At 61.6% G+C, this 11,625-nt stretch overlaps 1 pseudogene; it reads right to left on the bottom strand.

Moving 5' to 3' along the window:
• Positions 1–565: 565 nt before the first annotated feature.
• LOC101437506 (b(0,+)-type amino acid transporter 1-like) lies at positions 566–11,161 on the bottom strand (annotated as a pseudogene).
• Between the last annotated feature and the right edge of the window lie 464 nt (positions 11,162–11,625).

Raw genomic sequence — 11,625 nt, 5'->3', positions numbered from 1 at the left:
TTGACTCCCCAGAACCTCAGAATGGGGTCTTCTTTGGAAATCGTCAGTAGAGCTGGAGCTCGGCAGGTTCCAATGAGGTCCTCCTGGCATGGGGAGCCCTCCATTCAGTGACCGGTGTCCTCGCGAGAAATCAGGACAGAGGAGAGAGACAGAGGCAAGAGCGCCGTGCATTGCGCAAACCCCAGAACCTGGAAGCACGGACTTCGAAGGGAGCGGGGCGCTGCCGACACCAGGTCTCAAGGTCCCCGGGATGGGGGTTTTAAGCGAATTTTGTTACAGCACTCCTAGAAAACTCCATGGGTCTGTTCTAAGGTTTCATCCTTTCTTCCAGAAATTTCACTCTCATTCCCATTCGCCAAAGCCCGTAACCCCCCACCCAGGGTCATGTCTCTTCTTTCCCCGTTTGAGATGCTTGGCAGCTTACAGCAGGGACGAAAGCCTCGTGTCTTCTCCCTGATCAAGGAGGCGTCTTGGAGCCAAGTCGTCTCCAGTTCCAAGAGAGAAGAACCCTCAGACTCATTGGAGCCAAGTGGAAAATTTATTTTAAGATATAAGGGGTTCCAGACAATAAAAAGCAGGAAGGACAGTGAGACCATGGAAGGGCCCAGGCTGGGACTGGAAGGCAGCTGGGGACCGAGGCGACCACCTCTAGATTCTCCCCAAGGCCAGGGGCGATGTCACCTGCCAGGGCTCCACCTGTGCTGTCCCCTTCTCTGCACGGTGGCTTGCCCTGCTTCCCTGCCCACCCGGATCCCCGGATTTACAATTCCTCAGGACAAGGCGCCCCCAGAGGCTGAACGGGACCAGGGAATTCTAATCCACCTTGGTGACAGATAACTGCGACCCAGAGCGGGTCACGGAGCCCCAGAGCGGCTGTGGGGTCCACCTCCAGGGAAGGAGCAGCTCCTCGAGAAAGGGGGTGTCGTCCTGGGTGGAAAACCCAAACCACGAGCGCTGCGCGACAGCCCTGAAGGAGACGATTAGAACAACGCAAGCGCAGCCTCAGGAGGGCGTGGGCGCAGAGGCGTCTGCAGCTGAGAGGTCAGTGCAGACCCTGGTGGTTGGAGCCACCTCCAGGAGCAACTGGAGATGCAGGGTGGCCGTCCGCAGACACCCGGGCTGGCGCTGCGAGTGGATGAGCAGGAAATACGCCGAAAGCCGCCGAGCAGGAACATGAAGACGTAGAGGAACTCCCCCTGCGGGTGGTCGATGATGGGCGCCAGCACCAGGTACGCAGAAGCCAGGAGCACGGTGACCGGGACAAAGGTGGGGGCGTGCAATGCGAGGAGCGGGCGCTGGAGGATGAGTGCAGGTGCTAGAGCCGGGTCCTGGCGCCGTCCCTGAGGCCTGCTGTCCCACTCGCCACCAGCTCCTCTTCCAGGCTTGACCCCAATCCCCTGCCTGGGCCAAGGGGAGCCGCGCCGAGCCCGAGGGCTCTCCAGGGAGCAGGGGCCGCATTTGTCTCCTGCCGTTCTCCCTCGGGGACCTCTAAGAAGAAACGGGTCCCCACAAACGGCAGGACGCCTTGTGATTCCATTGCCCCTCGCCGCCCAGGATGATGGAAATTCCGTAGCAGATGTCGTGAAGGCAGCCAGCCCTTAAATTCTTCTTTGTACCTTAAAGGAGGCCAGAGACCAGCAGCCTGCCTCGTGCCATAGCCAAAGGTTGGGACAGCCCCACGTCCCTCCCAAATCTACCTTGTAGGATCTGGGAAGATCCTCGTTCTTCATTCGCAAGTACAGGAGGCAGCTCCTGTTCCTGGTTCCGTAGGTGAGCCAGGCCAGGAAGCTGAAAGGAGCACGTGCGCTGCTCGTTCCCAGGCCCCGCCCTGGCTGGGCCTCCGGGTGGGGCTGTGGGCCTGCAGGTGGGGCCGGGGGTCCCAGAGACAAGTCCACCACCAGCTCCCCCTCATCCGTGCAAACCGAGGGGAGAGGAAGCCAAGACTGAGCCGGAGAAGGTGCCCTCACCTGTGTCTGCAGGCACAAATGGCACACTCCCAAACCCGCCGCCCACCTTCTGTCCAGGTGGGGACTGGGGGGGGGCTCTGTCCCAAGAGAGGGAGGGGTGCTTGTGTCTCTCCAAAAGAAGAGCAGGTGGGATGGGCTGGCGCACCTCAAAGGATCCTGGGCTGCGTCAGGAGCCCGCCCAGTGAGCCCCCGGCAAAGCCCTCTCCTCTGCCTTCCCCGGGGTTTAAACTCAGCGATCGGCAGGGGTGTGACGAACACTCCACCTGACCTGGGGCAGGGTCCAAAACCAGATGGCACCAGGTTGGGGCCCAGCTGGGAGGGGTCATCCCAGAGTTCTCCATCTGGTTCCCAGCCTCGGCCCTAGACCCTGCGCCCACCGCGTATTTGATTTTATCTCTCCGTAGAAAGATCTCATCCTTTCTCATAAGAAAAAGATAAAAAGAACCGGCCGCGCCCGTTACCTCCTAAGAAAGTCACATCGAGCACTGTATGGTACGGCCTGTTCTAGCAGATTAATTATACTTATAGTAACAGAGAAAAAGAACCTGTGATGTCTGAAAAGCGACTCTGAGGACCGCGTGCCCAGACCCTGTGCCTGCCTGCTGGCTTCAGGGTGTGCTGCAAACGACGGGATGAGATGGCCGGGGGAGAGCACAGCAGCCCATCCCTCTGCTCCAGGAAGGGGGAGAGAAGGGACCGGAAGGTCTGCCCTTGGCCGCAGTCTGCACTGCTTGGCCGTGGGTCTGCACCTGAGCTCAGGGGGCTGGGCCAGGGCAGGGGACAAGAGCAAAAGGCAGGGAAGAGAACACCTGAGTATTCTCTAACATGACCCGGGAGACAGAATAAAAGATCAATACCCCAAAAGAGACTGCTGACAAAGCCACGCCCGCCCTTGGCCGCTCTGTCTCTCGGTCTCTGAATCATCTGTCTCACGGAATTTTTAGAAACAGGGTGAGAGGAGGGGCCGGGTGTCACTGTTGGACACAGAGCTGGGAGAGAACAGCTGGACTGTGTTCGCCCGGGGTGGGGGCTGAGCCTGGCCTTCACAAGTGTGCACGCACGCATCCGTCTGTCCACCCACAGCAGCGACCACCCGCCACAGTGTCCACCCCAGGTGCCACAAACCCGGGGACGGGGGGCACGCTCACCTGCCTCAAGAAGTTCACAATGGCGCCGAAGACCCCTGGGACGATTAGGGCCACGGCCCCCGCCGCGGTGAACGGCAGCGCCGGAGCCGGCGTGAGGCGGCACGCGTGGACCATGGGCTGCAGCTGGGGCTGGGGGCAGAGGCGGGCGTGAGGCGGCCCCAGGGGAGCGGCGCAGGGCGTCTGTCCCGGCAAGGCCCTGGCTCGCTCCCCCTGCCAGGCACATCTGGACCCCGGTACCTTACAGATGCCAGTCACTTCTGCTGCCAGATGGAGGTCTCTGCGTTCACCTGGGGTGACAGGTGGGTGGGGGAAGAGGCCGGGGAGGGGGGAGGGAGGACCAAAACAGCCTGACCCCTCGGCCAACCAAGGCCCAAATAGCCCGAGACGTGGAGTGTGCGTGTGGACAGCAGGTGCCTGGCCAGACGCTTTGACTTTCTATTTTTCACGCCCAAGACGGGAAGAGGGCCTGGGAGGGGGGGCGGGAGGGAAGGTTTGGGGGGACCGCGGGGAGGGATGTGAGCTGACGGTGGGAGCCTGCACATTGTTCAGCCAGTAGCAGCCTCCCCTCTCCACGCCTCCGTGGGAAGAACAACTCCTGAGCCACTGGCGTTGGCCACGTCACTTGCTTTGGCCAGTGGGACGTGAGCAGGAGTGACCCGGAAGAGGACCTAAATAAGCGGGGTGCTTCAGCTTTGTCCCTTGCACCCCTGCCACCCAGGACAGGCAAGAACATGCCCTGGTGGCTGCCGCTGACCTTGGTCTCAGATAACAGACGCGCACCGTCTGAAAGGAGAAGACCCCAACCCAGCCCACAGCCTGGAGCTGAGCTGTATCTGAGCCATCGACTCAAGAGCAAAACTTAAATGGTTATTGGGAGACTTAGGGGTTATCTGTTACGCAGCATTATCGCAGCAAAAGCTAACATGGCAACAGAGCCCCCGGGGGAGAGGCCCCAGAGGGTCCCCCTGGGCCCAGCTCCCTCCTCCCCTCTGTGCCTGCAGCCCTGGCAGTGCACAAGCATCTTTTCACCCACAACCTCCACAAGGGGCACCCAGGGCTCTGATTGTCCCAAAACCTGGGAGTAAAGGGACTGGAATTTACTCCCAGACTGAAATGGTTGGGATGCCTGAGGCCCGTGCTCGGAAGGAAAGGAGAGCAGTGCTGCTGGGAAGTCCCGGCTGAGGCTAAGGGTCAGTAGGCTTCAGGCAGGAGGAGGCTCGGCTGGCAGCACCACCCCCGGCCCCACCACCTCGCCCCCCAGGCCCCCTCCCCATATGGCCCTCTCGTGCAGCCACGCAGCACACACGGCTTCCGCTGAAGAACGTCCCGTTGGCAGAACCGAATGTCGAGAGCGCGACAGCCCCGGGCACCAGCCAGGCCCAGGCACCCAGGAGCTGGTTCCTAAGATGACAGGGACCGCGGGGAGGAGCCTGACGCAGCTGCTCAGAAAAGGGGCGCGCCTAGGGGCACCCAGAGCACCACCTGCGAGCCCCCCGAGCCCGGGGGTCCACTCAGCATGAACGCAACCCCCCGGCAGGGCCCAGAGCCCAGCGTGCTCCTCCAGGAAGCCTGCGCCGAGAGAGACTGCCCCTGACCCTCACGGCCAGGCCTGTGGGAGGTGTCCGGCCTGGCCCACGGCCGTGGCATTTGGCCACGAACCGACCCCCGCCGGGGTCACTCTCCCCTGGGCTGTGTTCCTCTGAGGTGCTAATCTCCTGTGCGCCTGCACTGCTCTGCTGCCACCCTGCCCATCACCCCGGGGGACTCTGCAGGTGGCACTTCGCTCTCCACCCCCGCCCCTGCAGGAAGGCCATCAGCAGCCCTTCGGGACCTGACACCTGGGCCACAGTTGACCCCTGCAGCCACCCAGGCATGGCCAGCCCCTTGCCCCTCTAGCCTCCCTCCCATCTGTTCTCCCGTCCGACACCACCGGCCTCTGCCTACCTCCAGTGACGCCCTCGGCCCGCTCTCCTCGCCTGCTCCCTGCCCAGTGGCGGCCCTTTCCTTCCACCTTAGCTGACCTCCTCCGCCTGCCTTCCAAGGTCCCTCAGGGTAGCCCCGGGCCCTCCGCCCTCCTCCCCTGGCCGGCTCTTCCCGGTCCACCTCGTGCCCGTCCTCCACCTGGACGTGCCCCACCTTCTCCCCACCAGCCCCACCCTGCCAAGTTGCTAAAACGCAGCCCTGTCCCTTCTCGGCAGACCCCCTGCCCCTCCACCCCCGTGGCAGTTAGGCCTCAACCACACAGCCTGACCGGAGGCCGCGTCTCCACGGAGTTCTCCAAGGACAGAGACCACGCCTGCACCCCCGCCTGCCCCGGCTCGGCCCGGCCTGGGGACCGCCGGAGTGGAGCAGGAGCTGACGCCCAAAGCTGGGTGCGCCGTGCTGGTGGCCACGGGCCCGTGCCCAGGAGGTGCGCAGCACCGCAGAGGGGCATGTGGGGACGTGGGCCGAGGGAGCCCCGGGCACTGACGCTGCACCCTCGGGGGCTCGAGACGATACACGCGGGCGCTCTGGGCCCCCGGCCGGTCTCCACGAGATGCAGGGTGTGGGCACCCGCAGGCAGAGGCCTCTCCGGCTCCGAGTCCCTGCTGCCCTCCCAGGCGGGCCTTGGGCTCGTCCAGCGCACCCGCGGGGCAGCTCACGCACCCCCAGCTCACGGCCGTGGCGTCGGAGGCGACAGCACGAGCAGGTAACTGAGGTTGACCAGGAGGTACAGGCCGGTGACCAGGGGGATGGCAATCATCATCGCCCACACCAGGTCCCACCGCCGCATCGGGGAAGAGAGGCTGCGTGTCAGCCAGCGAGGGTGCTCGGGACCCGGAGCGGGGCAAGCTGGCGCATCCCGGGTGCCCGTCCCTGTGCGGGGCTCTGGGGCGGGAGGCGGGTTTCGAGCCTCCCCTGCCCAGCTCACAGTGCTGGCAGCCTGGACACATATGCAGGTGGGCACGTTGCGAGGCCGTGAGGGGCACTGACCGCTGCGGAGGTGCAGAGGGACCAACGAGGGGGACAGGCGCCATCGGCAGGGCTCCAGCTAGAGGGGGGTCTCCCGCCAGGCTCCCCTGGAAGAGTGGAGGCCCCTCGGGCTGATGGGGACAGGCCTCCCAGCAGGGGCACCCGCACAAGCAGCGGCCCAGAGAAGGGACGGAGCATCAGCGCTTTCCTCAGCCTACGGTTCCTCACTGACCCATCCAGCCAGAACATTCCAGGACCAACCACCCCAGCCATACCTAGTTTCCAGGTTCCCGGGACTCAGGCCAACCCAGGGTCTACTATGACCCTCGGTTTCCTCAAATGGAAACTGGGAATCACCGGGGATGTGTAAAATGGGACTCCTCGTTGATTTGACTCTCTGCAAACTATGAGGATCAGTGGAGAGGGTGGGTAAGGAAGGGTCTGGGCACAGGGGGGTGGGCGCTTGCGCTGCTGTGCCCTCGGCGTCCAGCTGACCCTTGGGCACTCAATGCGTGCATGGGGCAGCCATTCACCAGAGATTGAGAAATGAAGGAAAACTGGGGTAAATCAGTGTGCGGGCTGCTCCCTCCCCAGCCCCAGCCCTGGGGATGAGTCTAGAGCCAGAAGCAAACAGAGGGAAGAGCCTGCCCTCTGAATGCACAGAACCAGCTCCTGCTTTACCGGCACTGCCCAGGCTCAGCTGGCCCTGAGCGGGTGTCTTTAGATGCCCAAGCAGGAAAGCACTGCCGGGAGAAGCCGTGTCGCAGGCAATTCCAGGCATGCTGGGGGCGTATCTAGATGTCCTGGCCGGCCACTGGCTACCCCCAGCCATGTCTGAGCAAAGTGCCAAACTGTACCCTGATATGGCACGGCTGTTATTTTGCTATTACCAAAATTTAAGATGTACCATTAAACAAAACAGAGAAGAGGCAATTCTTAAAGTTGCAGGAGGAGTTCGTTCAGTGGTTGGCCTGGGGGCACCCTTATAGAGGCCCTACTGTGGGCTGATGAGCCCCCACTGGGTGCAGCCTCCCCCCTGTAAGCATCGCCCCTGATTAGCCTATCTTCTGCTCTGCAGCAGGAGATGAAAACCAGGGAGCCAGTGTGCTCAAGCAGGTGAGCTCCCACCTCCCACATAGGAGGTCCCGGGTTCGGTTCCCGGTACCTCCTGAAAAAACAAACCAAAAAAAGAACAATAAAACAAATGAAAAGGCTGACTCAGGGAAGCCGATGTGGCTCAGTGGTTGAGTGCCAGCTTCCCACAAACGAGGTCCCGGGTTCCATCCCCGGGCCCGGTACCTCAAAACAAAAAACAAAACAAAAACACTTTCCAGACCTTTTTTCCAGGGCGAAGCTCTGCCACAGAAAACTTTGGAAGTAAGTGTGGGAGGGGGAGTGTGGGGCCACTGAGTTCAGAGCAGTAACCTCAGGACTCGCTTCCAGAACCCCTGCTCTCAGCCTCTGTGGTGACGCCCACCGCCTCAGCCCTCAGACTTCCTCGTGACTGCCCTGCTCCTTCTGAGCTCTGGGTCGTGTTCACGCTGCTTCAAGGCAGCCCTTTGAGGCTCGACTGCAGCGCTCCTCCTCCAGGAAGCCTTGCTGGATTGCTCCGCCTCCCCGGGACTCTCCCTGTCCTGGGCCCCAGCAGCACGCGGGCGCAGTGCCCTAGCAATCGCACCCTGGGTCCTTGGATCCCAGCCTGTGTCCATCTTGTCCTCTAAAGCCAGGGGCTGGGAAAGGTGACACATTTGACCCAGTTTGCCTGAAAAGTCTGGCATCTAATGAACAGTCGGTCACCCTACCTGGCAGGTCACGGGGCGAACGTAGGTGGGTGACGCAACCAGCACAGCGATGGACCCTCCTCTGAGATGGGGTGCACTGGGGCCCTCTCAAGTCCCATGCCACCCTTAAATCTGGGACTCTGAGGGCCAAGGACCCTGCCACCACCACAGGGTGGGCTGAGCAGCTAACTCCTCGTCACCCCAGCGCTGGCCTGGGGTCTCGATGGGCCCAGACGAGGCCGCTGTAGCAGAGGGGTCCTCCCCACTGAGGGCCTCATCGTGGGGTCCCACGGAAGGTAAGCGCCCACCGTGCCTGCCCCCGCCCCAGACGGAGGCAGAGACACACGGCGTGCTGGCAGCCCACCCGCCGGCCAGCCGGCTGGGACGATCGCCGGGCCCCGATTGCCGCGCGCGTGGATTTCTCGAGGGGGACTCCTAGGGAGCGTGAGCTTGCACGGTGACAGTCTCCACTCAGGTCCGCCTGGGCCTGAAGCTGCTCTGGTTTGACCCAGGCTCCGAGGCGCTCGCCTAACGTGTGCATCCGGGGAGACCGCTAGAGCCAGAAGTCCAAAACGCCCGGCCGCCAGCGGCACGGCTCTTCTCGCTTCGAAACCCACATCTGCCAAAAACGCTCCGTAGCCGGGGCTGCCAAGCCACAGCCCGGCCCGCGGGCCAAACCCAGTCCACCGCCTGTGTGTGTAAATGAGGCTCCGCTGGGCCCGCCTGGGGCCTTTATTTTCCTCTGAGGCTTTCAAGCTCTGAGGACAGAGCGGAGCGGTGCCAGCAGAGAGGAGGCCGGCAAAGCCCAAAGAGCAATGGGCTGGCCCTAACCGGAAGAGTTTGCCAAACCTGCTCAATAGCACAGGAGCTGCCCGTTAGGGCCCCCGCTCTGCGTCCCCAGCCCCCTCCCCCAGCCACCCCGGCACACACCAACCAGGGCGACAGCTCTGCAGACGGACGGCGCAGTGAGGTGCAGCGGAGGCACACAGGCCCCGGCCGCCTTGCGCCAGCGCTTACGCCCATTTGATCCCCAACGGTCCTGGCAGGCAGGACAGCTATTACCATCTCTAAAGACAGAGAAACTGAGGCTCAAGAATTCAGTGCAGGGAAACGGACTTTGGCCCAGTGGTTAGGGCGTCCGTCTACCACATGGGAGGTCCGCGGTTCAAGCCCCGGGCCTCCTTGACCCGTGTGGAGCTGGCCCATGCGCAGTGCTGATGCGCGCAAGGAGTGCCGTGCTACACAGGGGTGTCCCCCGCGTAGGGGAGCCCCACGCGAAAGGAGTGCACCCATAAGGAGAGCCACTCAGCGCGAAGGAGGGAGCAGCCTGCCGAGGAATGGCGCCGCCCACACTTCCCGTGTCGCTGACGACAACAGAAGCGGACAAAGAAACAAGACGCAGCAAAAAGACACAGAAAACAGACAACCGGGGGAGGGGAGGGGAATTAAATAAATAAAAATAAATCTTTAAAAAAAAAAAAAAGAATTCAGTGCAAAAGAAAACACCAGGTCCCGGGACTCCTGGCTCTGTGCCCTCTCTCGCGTTCCGATCTTCAGTTTCCAGGTCACTGCCAGCTCCTCCCAAAACCTCTCCTGGGAGCCTTTGCCAAGAAGCTGAGCGCTGTGATGGCCCTTAAGCCAACTCAGTGGACAGAGAGAACAAGATTGGCAGGAATCATTCTCGGAGAGTTTAAAACTCCTGGAAGGGAAAGAAGATAAAAAATAAAATAAGTAACGTCCCAGCAATATATTTGTAACAAAGGGTATTAGCCATAATAATCAAAGAGCTCCCCTGCAGACCTGTCCCCCAGCAGGACAGTGACGATTTAGCCCCAGGCTCACAGGGGGGGAGTCAGGCAGGACCAGTCCGGTCCCCCGTCCCCAACAGGCTACGTCCAGTGGCGGCTCTCATGCCTCAGCCACCATGAATTGTCCACTACAACGTTCTAGAGAGAACCACCCGGCACACATACCAGACTGAGTCAGCAGTCGCTTCCCCTTTCTAAATCTCAGTTTTCCTTCCTGCAAAGTGGGGTGATGGTGCCTACCTCACAGGGCAGACCTCACGTGTAACCGTCTTATGTCTATCACTGTGGCAACCAGAACGGGAGACGCCAGCCTCACCTTCAAGACCCACGCATGCAAGAGCCTGCATTTCCTCTGGATTGCCGAGAGTGTCAGCTTGAGCAGCGGCAAAGGGCGCGCCGGCGGGTGGGGCGGTCCCCCAGAGGGGTGCCGTGGACTCACGTTTGGGTTCCTGGGCTCCTCCATCACGTAGCTGAGGCAGTTCCACCCGTCGACAGACCCCAGGCCCTGGTAGAAGGCGAGGCCAAGCCGCCCCACCTGCCACGCTGTGTTGTGGAAGGCGTAGAGGAGGGTCTCCGTGCGGCCCCGGCCCAGCACCACGGCCCCGCAGCCCACAGTGACCAGCAAGGAGACACCTTGGCGGCCGTGCACGCGTCCGGCAGTTGGCCAGCGCCAGCAGCAGGACGCAGGTGGCAGCCATGCCCTTGACTGCCACCCGGGGCGGTGGGATGCAGCCGGGGTGAAAGGGTGCCACTGCATACTCCACGAAGCTCAGGGAGATGGTGACGATGGCGGCCGGCAGGCCCACCAGCATGGATGCGTAGCTGACCAGGAAGGCAGGCAGGGGGCCAAAGGCTCTCAGGATGTAAGCGTGTTCCCCGCCAGAAGAAGGGACCAGGGTGCCCAGCTCAGCGTAGCACAGGGCGCCCAGCGTGGCCCACAGAGCACCCAGACCATGAGGCTGGCCCCGGGGCTGCCCACGTGGACCAGCACCCCCTGCGGGGACATGAAGATGCTGGAGCCAATCATGCAGCCGGCCACCAGGGCCACGGTGCTTCCCCGGCCCAGCCCCCTCCTCAGGCTCAGCCCCGGGGCCCCGCTGCCCGGCTCGGGCCCTGCCAGCCCCCTGCCACCACCTCTCTCCTTACTTCTCTCCATCGCGGGACAGTGTGACGGGGACAGCTGTCCGTCCTGTGAGCCTCCTGCAGGAATTAACGATTACAGCAGACCGAGGGCGTCCGAGCCAAAGGCCAGAGGCCAGGACAGCACGTGCAGAAGGCACTGCGCCTCTGCCGGCACTGCCAGCACCTGTCTCAGAACAGTCAGTTTGCAGGTGTCTGCCAGCGTAGCCCCGGAAAGAGTGAGAAGGGACGTTTCCCTGGAAGTCTCTGTTGCTCAAGTCCACGGTCAACAGGTGCAGGGCAGCAGGCAGACAACCACGCGGCGCTAATAGCAAGAACGCCGAGGACCGCGGGCCGGGAGCCTAAGGAATCTTTCCAAGAGTATCATCGGGCAACCTGGCAGGAAACAAAGGTTCCAATGCAGACAGGCTGGGAGTAAAAGAGCACGAGCCCACTGGGAGAAAGTAATTGTAAAATACCGATCTGGTGAAGGACGTGTCCAAAACATACAAGAACTCTTAAAACTCAACAATGAGAAAACAGGAACTCTCATCCGTTGCTGGCCGGAAGGCAAAATGGTACAACCACTTTGGAAGACAGTCTGGCAGTTTCTTACAAAGCTCAATATACATTTACCGTATGACTCGACATTACACTTCCAGGTATTTACCCAAATTATCTGAAGACTCATGACCACACAGAAACCTGCACATGAATGCTTATAGCAGCTTTGTTCCTAATTGCCAAACCTTGGAAGCACCGTCAGTAGGTGAATGGATAAAGAAATTGTGTTACATTGATACAATAGCGTACAATGAAAGGAAATGAAGGGAGCAGATGTGGCTCAAAC

This window comes from Dasypus novemcinctus, chromosome 25 (assembly GCF_030445035.2).
Source record: "Dasypus novemcinctus isolate mDasNov1 chromosome 25, mDasNov1.1.hap2, whole genome shotgun sequence".
Taxonomy (NCBI): domain Eukaryota; kingdom Metazoa; phylum Chordata; class Mammalia; order Cingulata; family Dasypodidae; genus Dasypus; species Dasypus novemcinctus.
Note: the sequence above shows the minus strand (reverse complement) of the source record. Positions and strands in the feature narration are given on the sequence as shown.